Genomic DNA, 15,829 nt, shown 5'->3' with positions numbered 1-15,829 from the left:
ATTCAAGGTGAGGTTGACATCCGTCGTTTTAACGCCACTGACTTGACTAATTTTGAGTAGCCCGGAGAACCACTGTTGTGCCTAACGACAATAACGGACATAAACCTGCTTGAGAGCCTCTGTCGTTATTTTTTATTATTTTTTTCTTTTTTTTTTTCCGCTGTCGTTATGATAACCCTCCCTTATCTCAGCAATTTTAGAAGAAAGAGAGAGGGGGTAGCTTTATTTCCACTATCTGCTATCCAGGCATGAAAATCAGAGCATAAGTGTGATACAGCTTTATGCATATCAAGGGTCATTTCCTGGAGGCACACATCATAACCGCAGAATAAAATTTACATTCCTGCAGGCTTTAATTTCGTATTTATGAAATTTTTATAGGTTTTCTAATAGAGAGTGTGCCTAGAGTTTGGCCAAGGTGTGAAAAATATTATATGGTAAATGGCCGTATCCACCAGTATTCTCGAGACGTGAGAATAAAAAATAAAAATAGTTGAAACATTTGCAGATGAGCGACTAAAATATCCTGGGCATTAAGCACATGCCGTGGCATGCTATTAAGTACTTTGATAAATATTATCCTATTTGATGCTTATAAAACTTGCTAAAGTAGAACTTGCCAGTTTCCTTTTCTACCTGAGGGGCCTGGGGATCCAGATAGATGCTCACGCCGCCCGCAAACGATGGATTTGTTGGAGCCACATTCCCCTAACTCTAAAAACATTGCTCTGCTAGACGCTGTTCCTCATTTAGGCCGTGGCTTTCTTTTGTCTTCATGATTTTAAAAATTTTTTCCGACTTCCTTTCCCTAAATGGAGCGCGTCCCATCGTTTTGGCTCTTCCGTTCGTGAACATATTTTCCCGTAGTCAAATTTAGCCACTTTCCCTTGACTCTGCTCATTAACAAATGCTTCCCAGCATCCTGGGATAGAGACGCAGACGTTTTCACGTGTGTGGGGGGGGGCACTTGGGCCTTTCAGCCACGTGCTCCCCCGTGAGCAGGAGGGCAGGTGCAGCACGGCCGCTGCAGGTGCGGGCAGGCGCCGCTGATGTCCGGGCAGGCAGGCTGGCCTCGACGGACGAGGCTGTGACTCGGTTCTGTCCCCGGAGAGGACGCGCCGTCTGTGGTCGTCTGCTGCAGCCGGTGGCTCTGGTCCTCACGCAGCCGCCTCCTCTGCCCGCAGCCTGTTCCCGTGTGAGGCGGGCTATTTCTCTCGCACACACGCGTGGCCAGGCCCCCACGCGCGGCCTGAGCACTGGGCTGCCGAGACCCCGGCCCGCCGGGCCCCCTGCAGCTGTGCCCCTCCTCCCCGCCACCCCAGGAGGGAGCGCAGGGGGCCCGCGTGCGGTGACCCTGCCTGGCCTGCCCGTGCACGGGGCCCCCTGGCTGCACCAGCCCGTTGGGGACCAGCCCGTGACCAGGGCGGCAAGAGGGGCCAGCAGCCAAACCAGGCGCTTCCTTGAGCGTCCCGTAAGTGGAAGCAGCGCTTTCCGTGCCCACATAAGCTGAGCTGGTTGGTAAAAGACGGAAAAATGTGCGGACCTGCGATGGGCACCCTTCCCCACAGCTCCCGGTCGGCGTCCCTTCCTCCCCTTTGTCACCGCCCGGCCAGTCCCGAGTGGCGTCCTCGGCCTGCCACCGTCTCCGTGTCCCTGGGACGCTGTGCAAACAGAACCCCTAGGTCGTATTGCCAGTCCAGGCTTCTCGAGAAATCCGCCGCCGCGCGTCCCCCGACGGACACGAGGTGCAGGGGCATTTCCGCCTCACAGGTTAGGGGCCTCACTGTTGGCTTGTCCCTCTGGCCGAGCTGGCTCCAGCCTCCCCCGCTCCTTCTGCCTGCTGACCGCGCACCTGCGGCTCCAGCGCGCACCTGCTGCCTGCAGGCGGCCCTCGCCCCCCCCACCCCCCGCCCGACTCACATCTGTCCCCAGGTGTTGCCTCGCTTACTCCCGCCATGCCCCCGCTTTGAGGCTGGGGTGAGGCTGCGAGGGCTTCAGGAAGGGAGACACACAGGAAGGAAAGTCAGCCCGGGGTCCGTTGCACGTCGGCCGTGCTCAGTGCCGAGAGGAGCAAGCACAGGCCGGCACTGGGGCCGGGGAAGCGGGCCACGCCTCGTGAGCTGGTGGCTGCATTTAGCACACGGCGGGCAGGTGCACCGACCTCTCGGCTGCTTGCACCGCAGGACCCGTGCGCCCGCATTGCCGGCTTTGCTGCACCACCCTCCCGTCGGGGCTGCTGCGAGGGTCCATGCCCCCCCCCCCGCCGCCTCCCAGTGCTCCCCCCGAGGCACCTGTGCACCGTGGAAGTCTGACTCACGCGTCACCTCTGGCTGACCCCCGACCTTAGGATGAAATACAGAACTCATGCTGCGGTCTCTGGCTGTGCACACCTGGGCTCCTTGGCTCTCGTGCCCCCTGACCCTGTTTCATCCCGTTACCTGTGCTTGTCTCTTCCTGCCCTTAGGACCCTCAAGCAGACCATCCCCCAGGCTGGATGCCCTTCTCTTCGTCTCCAGAAACTTCCATCTATCCTCCAACAACCAACTGTCCTTCACCCTTCACTTGGAAAGCTCTTCCCGGGTTTCTCCTTCGCCCACTCGATCCTTCTCAAATTCTCAGATTCTTGTATTTCATTCACAGACCTTATGAGAATTTGTGATGTGTGAATACTTCTGCAATCGCTTGGTCCCCCCTTCCACCTCCTCCCTGGACGGTGAGGACCAGAAGATCGCTTTGGTTTACACCCTGCCTGCTTGGCTCCTAACACAGCAGTGCATGGGAAACACATATGAAATGTGGGTTCAATCAAACTATTGTTGGTTGAATCAAATGTTGATTCTCCACCAGGGCTCACTGTTGCCCCCAGAGAACACTCGGCAACATCAGGAGATGTTCATTATCACAACCAAGGGAGACGCTCCTGCTCTTTGTGGGTAGAGGAATGTCGTAAAGGTCCTACAGGACTTGATGGGGCTCCCCGTGAAGTGAGCTGTCTTTTCCAAGAACTCAAGGAAACACAGACACTTCATCCACGTCCGCTGGTTCCTACAGGATCCCATGATCCTTCCAGCTCCGAGGGAGCTTTGGTCGGAGCTACAAACTCAAAGCAAAGTGAGAAGCATCCCATTGCCTGAATTCTTCACTAACTACTGATGGCCATGTGCGTACATGTCTGCTGTCACGCCTCCTGTCTGCACGTGTCCAGCTCGCAGTTAGCTTGGTCCTCTTTCCTCCTTTTTTTTTTTTTTTTTCAAGATTTTATGGATTTAAGAGAGAGTGAGCGAGCAAGAGAGCAGAAGCAGAGGGAGAGAGAGAAGCAGGCTCCCTAGCAGGAGCGTCACGTGGGGCCAGATCCCAGGACCCTGAGATCACGACCTGAGTGGAAGGCGGGCGCTTCACCCACTGAGCCCCTCCGCCCCCGCCAGGCGCCCCATACTCTCTCTGCTTCTATGCCATTAATCTGGAGCCTTTCCAATCACGCCATCTCAAACAATCTTCTAAATTTCCATGCTACATCGACCGCCTCTAACACCAAAATTCATCAACGGAAAAAATACTGATCTTAATATTGAGATAACAAAAGCATTCCTCCCCCGCCCGGATTAAATTACCGTATGTTGGCCCGCGAGCATCATTCTCACGAATATAATTAAAATATCACTAAAGAAGAGGCATCAATATTATGTACCTTGAAGCCGTTGCTGCACAGAGTGACACCAACGGTTGTGCGAACTGATCTGGCGAACTGATCGATGCAGACTGTTAATCTGTGTGTCTCAGACACTCCGGCCTATTTCTCTTATCTTCTACCATTATAAATTTCTCAGCGGTGTAAAATAGGATTGTCCCGTTTCCTCCACCAGTGAAGAAATGCATCAAGCTCGGAGATATGTAAATCTCTTATCACAGTTTCAGGAATTATCATGTTCATAAGAGAGAAAGGGGGATAAGCCTAAATTCCCATAAGGCAGTGTTTCCGAAGGGGCCACGCTTTCCCTCCCGCAGTCCCTGACCCGCCTTTCTTTTCTGGTTCACGGGGCTTACTCGCAAAGCACGTGTTCCTTAGAAGCGATGAGGTTGGTGGGTGTGGTGTATTTTACCGCCTGAAACCTGAAAACTCCATTTCATCTTTGCTTTGCCTTAGTCCGGATTTCCCACTTCTCTTCTGTACAGATTCCCACTGAAGGAAGATATAAATGTCCCACTGACCCGTTCCCTCTTACAACTACGTCCCTTAATTGAGTGCTTGTTGGTGCACCAAAGTTTCGGTTAAAAGGTAGATTCTGACCCAGATCAAGAACATCGCGTGGGTTTCATTTGATTGACGGTTGACAGGCCGAGGTCTCATCCCTGTCTTGATGCTGCTCCATGGCTCCCAGGTCAGCTTGGAGCTCTTTCCTCTTGTCTCACCATTTCCCACGGGCTGTACCCTGCTGACGTCGTCCCTCGTCTGTGAGCTGCTGTCACTGAGTCTGGCGTGGAGACTAAGGGCATAGACTCTGGAGCACCCAGACTGCCCACATTGCACCCCTATGTGGTCTTCACTCATTTACTCAAGCGCTCCATGATTCAGTTTCTCCATCTGTGAAATGGAATAAGTCTTTCCACCATTGACCAGCATTTCGATGTTCCTTTTACATAAGAGGATGGTGAAGCCCAATAGGGTTCAGAGGGTGTGATCTCAGCCTGGACCTCGTGGTGGTTGGAGGAGGCTGGGGGCCCCCCACTCACACTCCGTGAGCTTCAGTTTCCGATGTCTTAAGCAGGTTCCATAGTTTGTCTTCTTCATAGGATCCCTGTGGGGACTTGAGTGAGAATACGGAAGCCAAGGTGCTCTTTAGGCTGAAACACATCAAGCGCAGGCTCTTTTCCATGATTATCCAGGACACTATTATTATTGATGGCAATGCACACAAACACATGAACAGACTGTCTGCTTCAAGAACCCATTTTTGGTCTTCTGCTCATCATGAGATTCTGTGGAAAACCCAATACTGTATCCGTCAATCCCCATGTTACCTCCACTCACCTCACATCTTTCCATCACTCCTACATTTCTCCTTCTCCTGTCATGTCCTCTTGTAGAAGACCACCACATTTTTGCAAATCTCTCACTTTAGAACCGAATTCTCCACCGGGAAGCACCTATGGCCACCTCCTAACACGGTTTAATTAATCGTGGCCACACGAAAAAGGATTTCTGCATGCCTGAGATTAAGTCTGAAGAGACGCATATTAACCTACCATGGGTGGTTATTCAGACCACAGTCTCCTCCTTTTTAGAAAAGACTTTGAGTGGAGACATTGAGGGTGTTGGTGTCCACAAAACAAGTTAGACCTGACAGAGAAAATCGCCTGTCACGAAGCACCAGAGCCCGTGATGGGCGGCCACGGCTCTTTCTCCCATTGGCAAAGGCGATGTAAATACATGATCCTTTCAGCCTGTTAGCATTGGCCTCTTCTCGCCCCTTCCCAGCCTACTTTTCCTAAATGTGCTCCTTCTCCCATCCAGTGGTAATTTGCCCTGTGTCGCGGAAACATATTTCCTCCTCGTCGTTGCATTGTTTCCCTACAGAAATGTCAGTCTTCTGAGAGACCCGGGTCAGCCACCTAATAGCGATGTGACCATTTACACCCTCGGCCTGGGTGGTGTCCCGCCCCGAAGACACATGCGGAGGGCTCTTGGCGGAGAAAGGCCCACGAGGAAGGAGATGCTATCGTGTGGGCTCTTAATACCCTGTTCTTTGGAAGTCACTGCAGAGCGGGATTACATTAAATCAGGCTGCATGTACTTATTCTCCCGCGACCTCATCAAACAAGGCTTGCGTCCCTAGGATCAAACACCCGATCTTCACAGGCTGTGTCAGCAGGTTGGCTTCCCCATCCATCAGGCTCAAGGCTGGAAGGCATGAGCCCTGTCGGAGGTGCTGGCAAGGAGCGTGCTTTCCCCTGGCCGTTCTTCCTGCTGGCAGAGAAGGAGAGGAAGACTAAGACGCAGAGATGCTATTTGGATGCAACCGGTGGCCTCGGGGGCAAGGCGCCAGCGAATTGTGATTGTAGGCGCGGATGGGTCGCTCCCAAGAATAGGACCCTCTTTCTTACTCAGAAGCTCGAGTAATTGACCACCGGAGCTGCTTGAGTTGTGAGTATCGATCAGTGACAGTCCGGGGCTCTCATGCCATCACTCGTCCGGGGAGGCCTAATTAACAGAGGCTTGCTTGCTGAATTAGATAAAATTTAGTGTCCACCGAAATTAATGTGATGTTGTCTGAGCATCCTTCACCTAATAGTGGAAAATCAAGTTTAAGTGGTGGGAAGGGGGGTCCTAGTGAAGGCTGAGGCCTTTCACCGTAGCCAAGAAGTAGCTTTTCCAGAGTTTGCAGGGACCAGCCAGAAGAAATACTGTCAATTTGTCCCGACACCTGACAGCCAGTGTTTCAATATGATCACTAACGGTTATGCCGAGTAACTAACACGGAGAATTGTCTGCCGCGCTGGCCATTTTCGTTTACTTTTGCTCTACTGAGAATTGGGGTGTTTCTTCCATTAAAGATAAGAAGGAATGCAGACTTACCATGATTTGGTCGCATTTGGAAATCATGTGACTTTGAAGGTCAGCATGTAATACTTTGAAAGGCAGAGTGGGGAGGACTATTTCAGATGGACCCTGAAATCTGTAAGAAGAAAATTCAATCAACTCACTGTTTCAGAGGCCAGAGCTTTTTTTTTTGCGTATGCGATTTTGTAAAATGTGGTTCTTCCTATCATACCCCAATTAATCGGTGGTGCGACTTTTTAAGTAGCCCTATCAGGATTCCACAGATGTCCGTCAAGATAACCCTAGTCTTTTGTATAGCACTCTCTAAATGGGTAAACATTTTGTCTTTTCTTTTTCTTTTTTTTTTTTTTTGAGAAATTATAAGAAAAAAGAGTTAGGATTAAAACCATATCAATAGATGCTCTATGAACAATTAGGGGATCATAGCTTTAGAGCCGAATACTTTACAGTCTTGAACTTTAAGGAGTAGGGATGCATTTTTAAAAAATCAATACACATTTCTACTCTCTTCCCTAGGTACTTAAAAAGAGAGAGAGAGAGAGTCTTACCCTGTTTATCGCAAGACTGGTTTGATAGCCAAATATGCTATTGATCTTGGAGTTGTAGTATTGCATTTGAATACGTAGAAAGGAAGGCCTCATGAAAATCTTCAAACCATGCTTCAAAGCTAGACGTCGTTATGTCTGAAGATCCTGTGTTTATTTTGCATGTTTAGCCATGTTCGTTTTGAATTCTTCTGAAAAGAGTCTGGTTTAATTCAGCCACTGAAATAATCGCCTCACAAGCCCACACTTCCACTACCTCCTTCAGGCCACTTCAGAATCAAATGCCCTAGGAAAGAGTCGTCCCTGTGAAGCTCACGGCTGTTTTCGTAGGAGCAAGGGTAAAGTGTATCAGCTAATCACATGCAACATCTCTAGGTCACCTGTTTTAAATCTTAATTTATCCACATAAAGGATCCCTGGAAGATGGATCCATAATTATACTGAGATGATTCATCCTTTTAAATGCTTACACGCACTCTATTGAGAACGTATACCGTAATTCACGGAACCATTATTCCACCCATAGACATTTAAATTATATCCAAATTTCATTGCTATAAACTATCATTTCCTAAGTAGTCTTGTCATAGCCTGTGAGCCAGAAGCAAACTACAGTTGACCCTCGAACAACATGGGGGGTTCAGGGTGCCAGTCCCCCATACCGTCAAAAATCCACCTATGACTTTTGACTCGAAAAGTCGAAAATGTAACTACTAATAGCCCATTGTTGACAAGAAGCCTTACCGGTAATATATAATCAGTCGATCAACACAGAGTTTGTATGTTGTATTACTGTACACTATATTCTTACAATAAAATAAGCCAGAGAAAAGAAAATGTGATTAAGAAAATCGTAAGGAAGAGAAAATCATTTATAGTACTGTAAACATTTGTTTATTGTATATTTATTGATATAGTCAACATATATTGTAATATTCAATATATATTATATACAAATGCCATGTACAAATATACCTGTACATTACATACTGTACACAAATAATTATTGAGTATATTCATTGAAAAATGCCATAAGGGGGTATTATATATATTATAATATATAAGGGGGACCCATGTAATTCAAACCCATGTTGTTCATGAGTCAACTGTATATTTATTACTATTGCTTAAAATATGATTTAATACCTGTGAGGCATCATTTCCCCCTTTAATTACCTGAATTTCTTTCCCTGAACTTCACTGACTTTTTTTTTTTTTTTTTTTTTTTTTTGCAGTTTTCTCTGCTTGTAAACCTTAGAATAAGCTTGTCTGGTGCAAGCATAAATCTGATTAATTACATCTTTTTCTCAAATATGAACATGGACGTGTAGGGATGAAAAAAACGAACTCTTTTATGCTTTAATACGATCATCTAGGAAGATTCTGTATTTTAACATATTGACTATAATCTCTGCAAGAATGAGATTATGGTACCTGACGAGTTGCCAGGGAATGAGATATATCATAGCAGTGTACTATCAATGTCCTTGACACTGATCCCATTCAACGCCGGCGTCAAACCATGTCGACATTTTTGGACTGGATGCTTCTCATCTCAGCCATAGTCTCCATATTTTCCTTTTGTTCCCACAGTGGAAGATGGCGTTGGTATGTATATTACTCAGGCATCCAATGCCGTGTAACAAATGCACACAAAATGTAGCATCTCGCAGTAACGCACATTCACGCTCTCACAGCTTCCATGGCTCAGAAATCCGTCAGGGGCTGAGCTGAGCATTTGTGGCTCAGGGTACCTCATGTTGTCAGCTGGGGCTGCGGTGCTTTGAAGGCTTGAGTGGGGCTGGAGGACATGCATGTTGGATGGCTCACTTGCATGGCTGTTAGCTGCACGTCTTCAGTCCTTATGATGTGTCAGAAGAAGCCTCAGCTCTAAACCATGCATCCTGCTCCACTGGGCTCACAAGACAGCCACTGGCTTTCTGCAGAATGAGTGAACCAAGACAAGTGAACCAAAGAGAAAACCGTAGTTAATTTTACGACCTAACTTTGGGATGCATACACCAGCCCTGCACACACAGTAGAGTCCTACTGGCTGTACAAACCCGTCCTGGTACTGTAGATCAGCATTATGTGAGGGTGTGAATAGCACAGGGCAGGGGTCATCTCAGCCCGCTTGAGCATAGCTACAGCAGTGAGAGCGGATACTTTCAGTTCTCTGTCTGGAGCCAGAGACACATCATTTTTATTCAAATTTTCCATTGCATATGGTCCAGTGATTTCCTTTGATAATTTGGCACCATCACCAATGTGTAGTGTAGTTGTGTGGGCTACCATGACCACGCTTAGGAGCATGGCCACTAATATTACCTTTAGGGGGAAAAAAAATAAAATGAGAGACAGTTACCTTTAGGGGAAGTCTCTTAAAGTTGTAGAGTTCTTTGTTTTGGCATAATTCTTCTTAGAGTTTAATAATGGTTTCCTTCTCCATAGTTAACTCTTGATTTAGGTTGGACATCATTTCCCCAATCCAATAGAGTGCAAATGGTTTCTGTCAGAGGCACCAGAGATTATACCGTCTGTGATGTACCCAACAGGGCCACATGGTGAACACTTCCAACAATCTGGATAAATGCTTCCTTTTTACTGGCCACATCTCACCCATTGTCAGATCTGTAGCTTGTTCCTGAAAGCTCAGATGAGGTGACTGTCAAGAATGATATATGGCTTCCTGCCCTTCCTTAGAGTCTCTTCCCCTACCCCCATCTCTCCATCTCTCCGTCTTGTTCTGTTTTAGATTACACAGACACACACACACACACACACACAAGTCTACAATCCAGAAACAGTCATATGCTCCACTGATTCATAAACTATAAAATATAACTTGTTTTACACTGAATTCTTTACTCCATTCTGTGGCCATCAGGTAAGGACGTTGAGATAATTTGTGGAAACTCACCGAATAGAAAAATGAAAGGCACACAATACAATGTTTTACCGTATTGACCAGGAAACTTTCCATCTTTCCTCTTCTTTATTCTTTCTGGTCCACAGTTTGACTGCCCTTAAGTAATCATGAAGTCCATAATATCACTCATAAGGTAGGAACTTGCTGATAAACACTTGCTCATAAACACACATGCACACAAACACACACCCATTTTGAACCTAATTAAAACAAAACTATTTTCAATTTCTACCCCTCAGGCATCTCTAATGTTATAAAAAGTGTCACATTTGGTACCATAATGGTCTTCCATTCAGGGCCTTCTTATGGTCCAGAAGGCAGGCACTCTCGCAAGGAATATGACCTTGGTTTGGGATTGCTAATGGTGTTGAATCACGGTACTTCACTTCTTTTCAGGGAGGTTATGGTAGCAATTAACTTCACAATTCACATGGTCAAGATGACTCACAGTTGAAAGCACCTGAGTTGTCTGAAGATCAATTTTCTTTTAGGATTGTGCTGGAAAGGTTGAAAGCAGGACTGAAACATAATGGTGTGAATAGCAAAGGTCTAATTTCCAGGAAGGAGACTCACCCTTGGGGAGTTTCTCACCTCATTTCCCCCAGGGGACTGAGATTCATTGTGTCTCACTTTTTGACATATTATAGGCTCTCTTATACCTCTCAATAATTGGATTGTTTATTCAAGACATCATATTAAAAAGATGTGGGGAGGGATCCCTGGGTGGCGCAGCGGTTTGGCGCCTGCCTTTGGCCCAGGGCGTGATCCCGGAGACCCGGGATCGAATCCCACATCGGGCTCCCGGTGCATGGAGCCTGCTTCTCCCTCTGCCTGTGTCTCTGCCTCCCTCTCTCTCTCTGTAACTATCATAAAAAAAAAAAAAAAAAAGATGTGGGGAGAGCATTCTTCTGGAGTCTCTTGCATTTTTGCATGTATTACAAGCAGAGGTACTGACAGCTTTCCATCTGGAATGTCTTTCAGGGATGTTTGTGTAGCTAATAGCCTTGGAAGACAGAGATTGTGTCCTCCTCTCAGGTAAGGAGCCAGTTTGCTTACTCGCCATTACTTCATTAATAATGTCTTCCATGAGAGGGTAGATCAGAGAGGCTGACCACCCATTCTAAGTATTCAGGTCAGGTTCCCTAACTGCACGTTCCTCTCCTACAACACAACCTACTGTGCGTGCACCTGCCCTGAGGGACCCCAGCCGCCATGCTGTGAGGAAACCCTATGCAGAGAGAGGCTCAGGAAAGAAGAGACCAAGGCTCACCTACAACACGAGTGGGCCACAGATAGGACGGCAGCCCTGACCAACAGAGGGGCTGCAAGCCTATCAGATACCTTGAGCCAGAGGAACCCAGCCAAGCCACATCTGGCCTGTCCACCCACAGAAGCTGTGAGATAATCAGTGTTTGATGTTTTCAGTGGCTGTGTTCAGGGATGATTTGTCACACAGCAATAACTAAATAATATAAGCCAGGAAGAGTGCCTAGAATGTGAGAGGGGCTCATTAATGAACGTGTAAGAGAAGATACATGCCTCTAGATTCATGGACGTGGTCCTCCTGACTACCAGTCGGGCTCTCTGATTCCCAGAGATGGCATTATGGTTCTCGGATGTCCTGGACAGTGGAGCTGTGGCTCTTCTCAAGAGCAAAAGAAGGGACAGGCCACACAAATCCTATCTACACGACCCTACAGCCAATCCTAGAAATGTAGCTGAGATGGAAGAAATGGGATTTGCTGGAAATCCTCTTGAACAGGATTGAATATTTGGGAGTTACCGTTTTGTGAGCCTACTGCGGATGGCCAATTCCACTGACTCAGGAATAAATAAACAAGTTCTCAGGAATAAATAAATAATCCTTACTCTGGAAGGAGATGATGATTAGCTTTCAGGTTTCATATTTCTCAGTAGGGTATGCAAAACTGGGTAAGCTGAGACCTTCTTCTAAATACATGTTTCAGAGAAAGTCCAGGTAGCCTGCCTGCAGTCCCCACTTGTCTGACCCCTCTGCACTTTGCATAATCTGATTATGATTCTAGGGGCGGGTACTCCTCTTCCCACAGAAGGGAATTCAGAGTAGCTACTATGGTGATCCACCCTGTTCTTCTTATTTGTTTTAATATTTCATTTATTTGACAGAGAACATAAGCAGAGGGAGCAGCAGAGAGGGAGAAGCAGGCTCTCCATTCTGAAGGTCAGACATCTGATGCACAGTGCTGGCAAGGCTGTGTATTTTCTGGAGACATGAGGAAGGATCTATGTCCTTGTCTTTCCAGCTTTTAGAAGCATCCTATATTCCGTGCTTTTAACCTCGCCCTGTCTGCAATCTTGCTTGTGTCCCTTTCTTTTCACACATGTAGATCCTGATGAACCTTGTGCTTGTTAATCACCCTCTTAGTCGGCTTCCTGCAGGACTCAACCCCAGACACCACACTCTGTCAGATTGTGCTAGGAGCACAGTGTCTTGCACCCAACTTGTGAAAAATCTAAAGTTAGGTTCTGGAGGAATTCAAAGATATTTATAGTAAAATAAAAAAGAGAGAAAATAAGAGAAGAACAAGAGGGAAAGAAAGGAAAGGAAAGGAAAGGAAAGGAAAGGAAAGGAAAGGAAAGGAAAGGAAAGGAAAGGAAAGGAAAGGAAAGGAAGAAAAAGAGCGAGCTACCCTTCAAAGCAGGGTACCCTTCAAAAGATCCTAGAAAAGTCTGTCTTTTCTAGATTTTTCTAGATAAGCAAGTCAGTGTGGCTGAAAGTCTTCTTCAGGGCTGACTAGCTTTTCTAAGGCCATGAGGTTCAGTCCACATTCACACATTCAGGCTTTAGCTGGCACTTTGCCATTTGTCAGTGGAAAGGGGGATCCCATTGGGGTACACTCTCAATTTAAGTAAGTTATTCTTTTTCATTCTTTCTTTGAGCAATGAGTGACTTTCTCACAGAGTAGTTTGCCATTTAGCTGAAACTAGCTTCACTTAGACCAAGTCAAAATGCCAATAATTTTCTTCAGTCACTTTCTTGTTAAATGGAGAGAACCATTGAAATTTTTTATCCACATACCATAAAGAAAGGAAAAAACAAATTACTTACTGAGAGCTCGCCCTATCATCTATCTATCCACCTATAATACATCCATCCATCTTATCTATGTACATATTTATCTATCCATCCATTACACCATCCGTTCATCCTGTCTATCTATCCCTGTATCCATTCCACCATCCATCCTTCATCAATCTATGCATCAACTATTTATTATCTATCATCAATCTACCTACCTACCAAATTATTAATCACTTATTTATCATCTACCTACCATTTGTGTATCATCTATCTACTCATCTTTGTTAAATATACAAAAAGCCTATCAGACCTCCTGATTCTTTCCCTCCCCTCACATCCCATATACAATCTGTTATTCAGTCCTGCTGGCCCCATCTATGTTCTGTCTGGGTACCACTGTCACTCTAGCCAGAAGGCCTTGAGCTCTCATTCCTACACCAGTGCATTAGTCTGTCTCTTGCTGCTTCCTCTCACACTTCCCTCACTCTATGTTCACAACTGCAGATGGAATGATTTTTGGCAAAAATACATCTCGCCTTAACACCCTCGAAGCCTTCCCATTAAGCCCAGGCTAACATGCAGACTTGTTCCCAAGACCCCAAGGCTCCCAGTGACCCTGCCCCCTGCTCACCTCTTGAGCTTCATATCTTCCTGCTCCCCTCTTTGCTCGCTAGCCTCCAACTGACAGTCCTTTCTTCTGTCCTATTATCGACAAGCCCATTTCCCCAGACTCTGCATCTGCCGGGCCCCTGTCATCATCCAGAGAGTCTGAGTGTCATCTCTGCTGGGGAACCTTGGGGAACCTTCCCCCACCACTTGTCGACACTATCACCCCTACCGGCCAACTCAGAATCACTCTGAATCTCTGGGGCATTGTGACCATCCCATCTCTTTGTTTTGCATTCTCCAATACACAAAACAGCATGGTGGCATAAATTATTTTTGCTCACCTATCTGTTTATTGTATGAATAGGCTGCATGAATGTGACATTACCTGTCCTTATCACTGCCCTGTACCTTCACTTAGAATGTGTATCAACACACAGTTGGTGCTCACCAAATATTCACTGAATGAAGGTTTAATGCTTTTGTTATGAACTAAGATAATATTTTTTAAAAACCCTGAGGTTATATGCAAACTAGGTTTTACTTTCTGTGATAAGCACAGGCTTTAAGAACAAAAGTGTAGTAGCCAAAGTGTTAGTAAAACATTGGTCTGCTTCAAGATTCATAAATGTAACTTTTCACAAGCTTTTGGTGGTAACTATAAAGATAATCCTTGAGTCTAATGATTTTTAAAGTGTAAACAATTTAAGCATAAGTATATATCGCATTCAAGTACCAAAGGCAAGGTGTGTCAAGTATTAAAGACATTTAAAAGAAAGTCATCGATGGCCACACCGTTCCATCCTCAACAAACAAGAAATTATGTTTTCATTTTTAGTCTGAGGTTATTATCCTATAAACACTAGGAAATTGTGTAAAAGAGTTTCAGGGAAAAGTAATTACCTACAGTTACATAAAGGATTGTGTAGTGGAAGAAAAATAATTTTCCTTCTACCGTTCCGAGTTTTCTTCTGAGACCCGTATAATTAAAATGCAGGTTAACAAGGGAAAAACTCACACAAGTTTATTAACACGTCTACCTCCTGTATACATGGGGGATACCCCGGGAAAAATGGAAAACCCAAAGAAGTGGCTTTAGAGTTTGGAATCTGAATAGGCGAAGGGAAGGAGGATGTAGGCGGGGAGAGTAAATGAGTTCAGGAAAGACGACTGGGCCCTTGGAAGAATAGGTGGAGGCATGACAGTTTGTGGCAAAATTTGCCAGGGCCTGGGGTCGAATCTCCTTTCCTGTGACAGGAGACCGTCTTTGTGGTTGATGACAGTCCTGGAGAGGGCATTGACGACAGTTGAATTCCTTTGGGGTGAAGTGTCTTTAGGTAGATGAAGTAAGTTCATGGAAAACCCCTCCGTCCATCTGCTGGTTTTCAAGTGGCCACAACTCAAAATAATCTGTATAGTAAAGTGGCGCATTTTGGGGTGATGTGTTCTGCTACTCTTCGGTCCTGTCCATTGGATTGGCTTCACCAGTAATGTCACAGAATTAAAACAAAAGTAATAGTATTCCATAGCACAAAAAAGCAAAACACAACAGGGTAATAAGAGACCAAGCAATGGGGAGATTCTAACAATGACACAAACTTTCTATTTCCTCCCTGGACGTCTACCTCAATGAAGAGGTCTGAATGTGATGTATTTTGCTGGGGGATCTGTTATCGGTGCTCACAGCTACAAATGCAGACACACAGACCTTTCAGCTTATATTCAGCAACCAGCCCGAGGTCCAAAGGATACAGGTTTGCGGCCAGAGCAAGCAGTTTTATGTTCTCTTGTCATGATTTACGTTGTGTTTTATTTTAGGTAATTCACGGTTCTGATTCCATGTTGGTTGATTCTCCAGTGGATTTTTCTCCACCAAATCGCTTCTGAGGCCCGTCTACCGAGGTGACGTCACACAAAGCAGGTAACCCGCGTGAAATTTGACCAGTGCCCTGCCGACGGGCTGATGCTATAATCTGGTGTAAATCAACCTTGGAGGGGGATGGGTTAGGGAGAGAACGTTCAAGACGTAAATGGGGCATCTGCTGGAAATGTTCATCATGGTACAGAGGAGAAAGTTGAGAAAAACCATGGGTTTTGAGAGGAATATAACGAGTATCTTTCTACCTAAC

The 15,829-nt window shown here is 46.1% G+C and overlaps 2 long non-coding RNA genes across 3 annotated transcripts in view; one reads left to right on the top strand and one right to left on the bottom strand.

The window, feature by feature from the left end:
- The window catches only part of LOC140629089 (uncharacterized), a 391,707-nt gene that overhangs the window by 102,163 nt on the left and 273,715 nt on the right, over positions 1 to 15,829 (top strand). Inside the window, exon 4 of the long non-coding RNA XR_012026976.1 lies at positions 15,519 to 15,621. This is a non-coding gene — a long non-coding RNA (uncharacterized lncRNA). The remainder of the gene's footprint in view (positions 1 to 15,518; positions 15,622 to 15,829) is intronic.
- The window catches only part of LOC140629088 (uncharacterized), a 31,129-nt gene that overhangs the window by 2,397 nt on the left and 12,903 nt on the right, over positions 1 to 15,829 (bottom strand). For both annotated transcript variants that reach the window (XR_012026975.1, XR_012026974.1), the window contains exons 2-5: positions 9,470 to 9,613; positions 8,539 to 9,044; positions 7,108 to 7,390; positions 6,575 to 6,674 (exon numbers count right to left, since the gene is read on the bottom strand). This is a non-coding gene — a long non-coding RNA (uncharacterized lncRNA). The remainder of the gene's footprint in view (positions 1 to 6,574; positions 6,675 to 7,107; positions 7,391 to 8,538; positions 9,045 to 9,469; positions 9,614 to 15,829) is intronic.

Source organism: Canis lupus, chromosome Y (genome assembly GCF_048164855.1).
Source record: "Canis lupus baileyi chromosome Y, mCanLup2.hap1, whole genome shotgun sequence".
NCBI classification, from domain to species: Eukaryota; Metazoa; Chordata; class Mammalia; order Carnivora; family Canidae; genus Canis; species Canis lupus.
The sequence above is the reverse complement of the archived record's forward strand: the minus strand, read 5'-3'. Positions and strand labels throughout refer to the sequence as shown.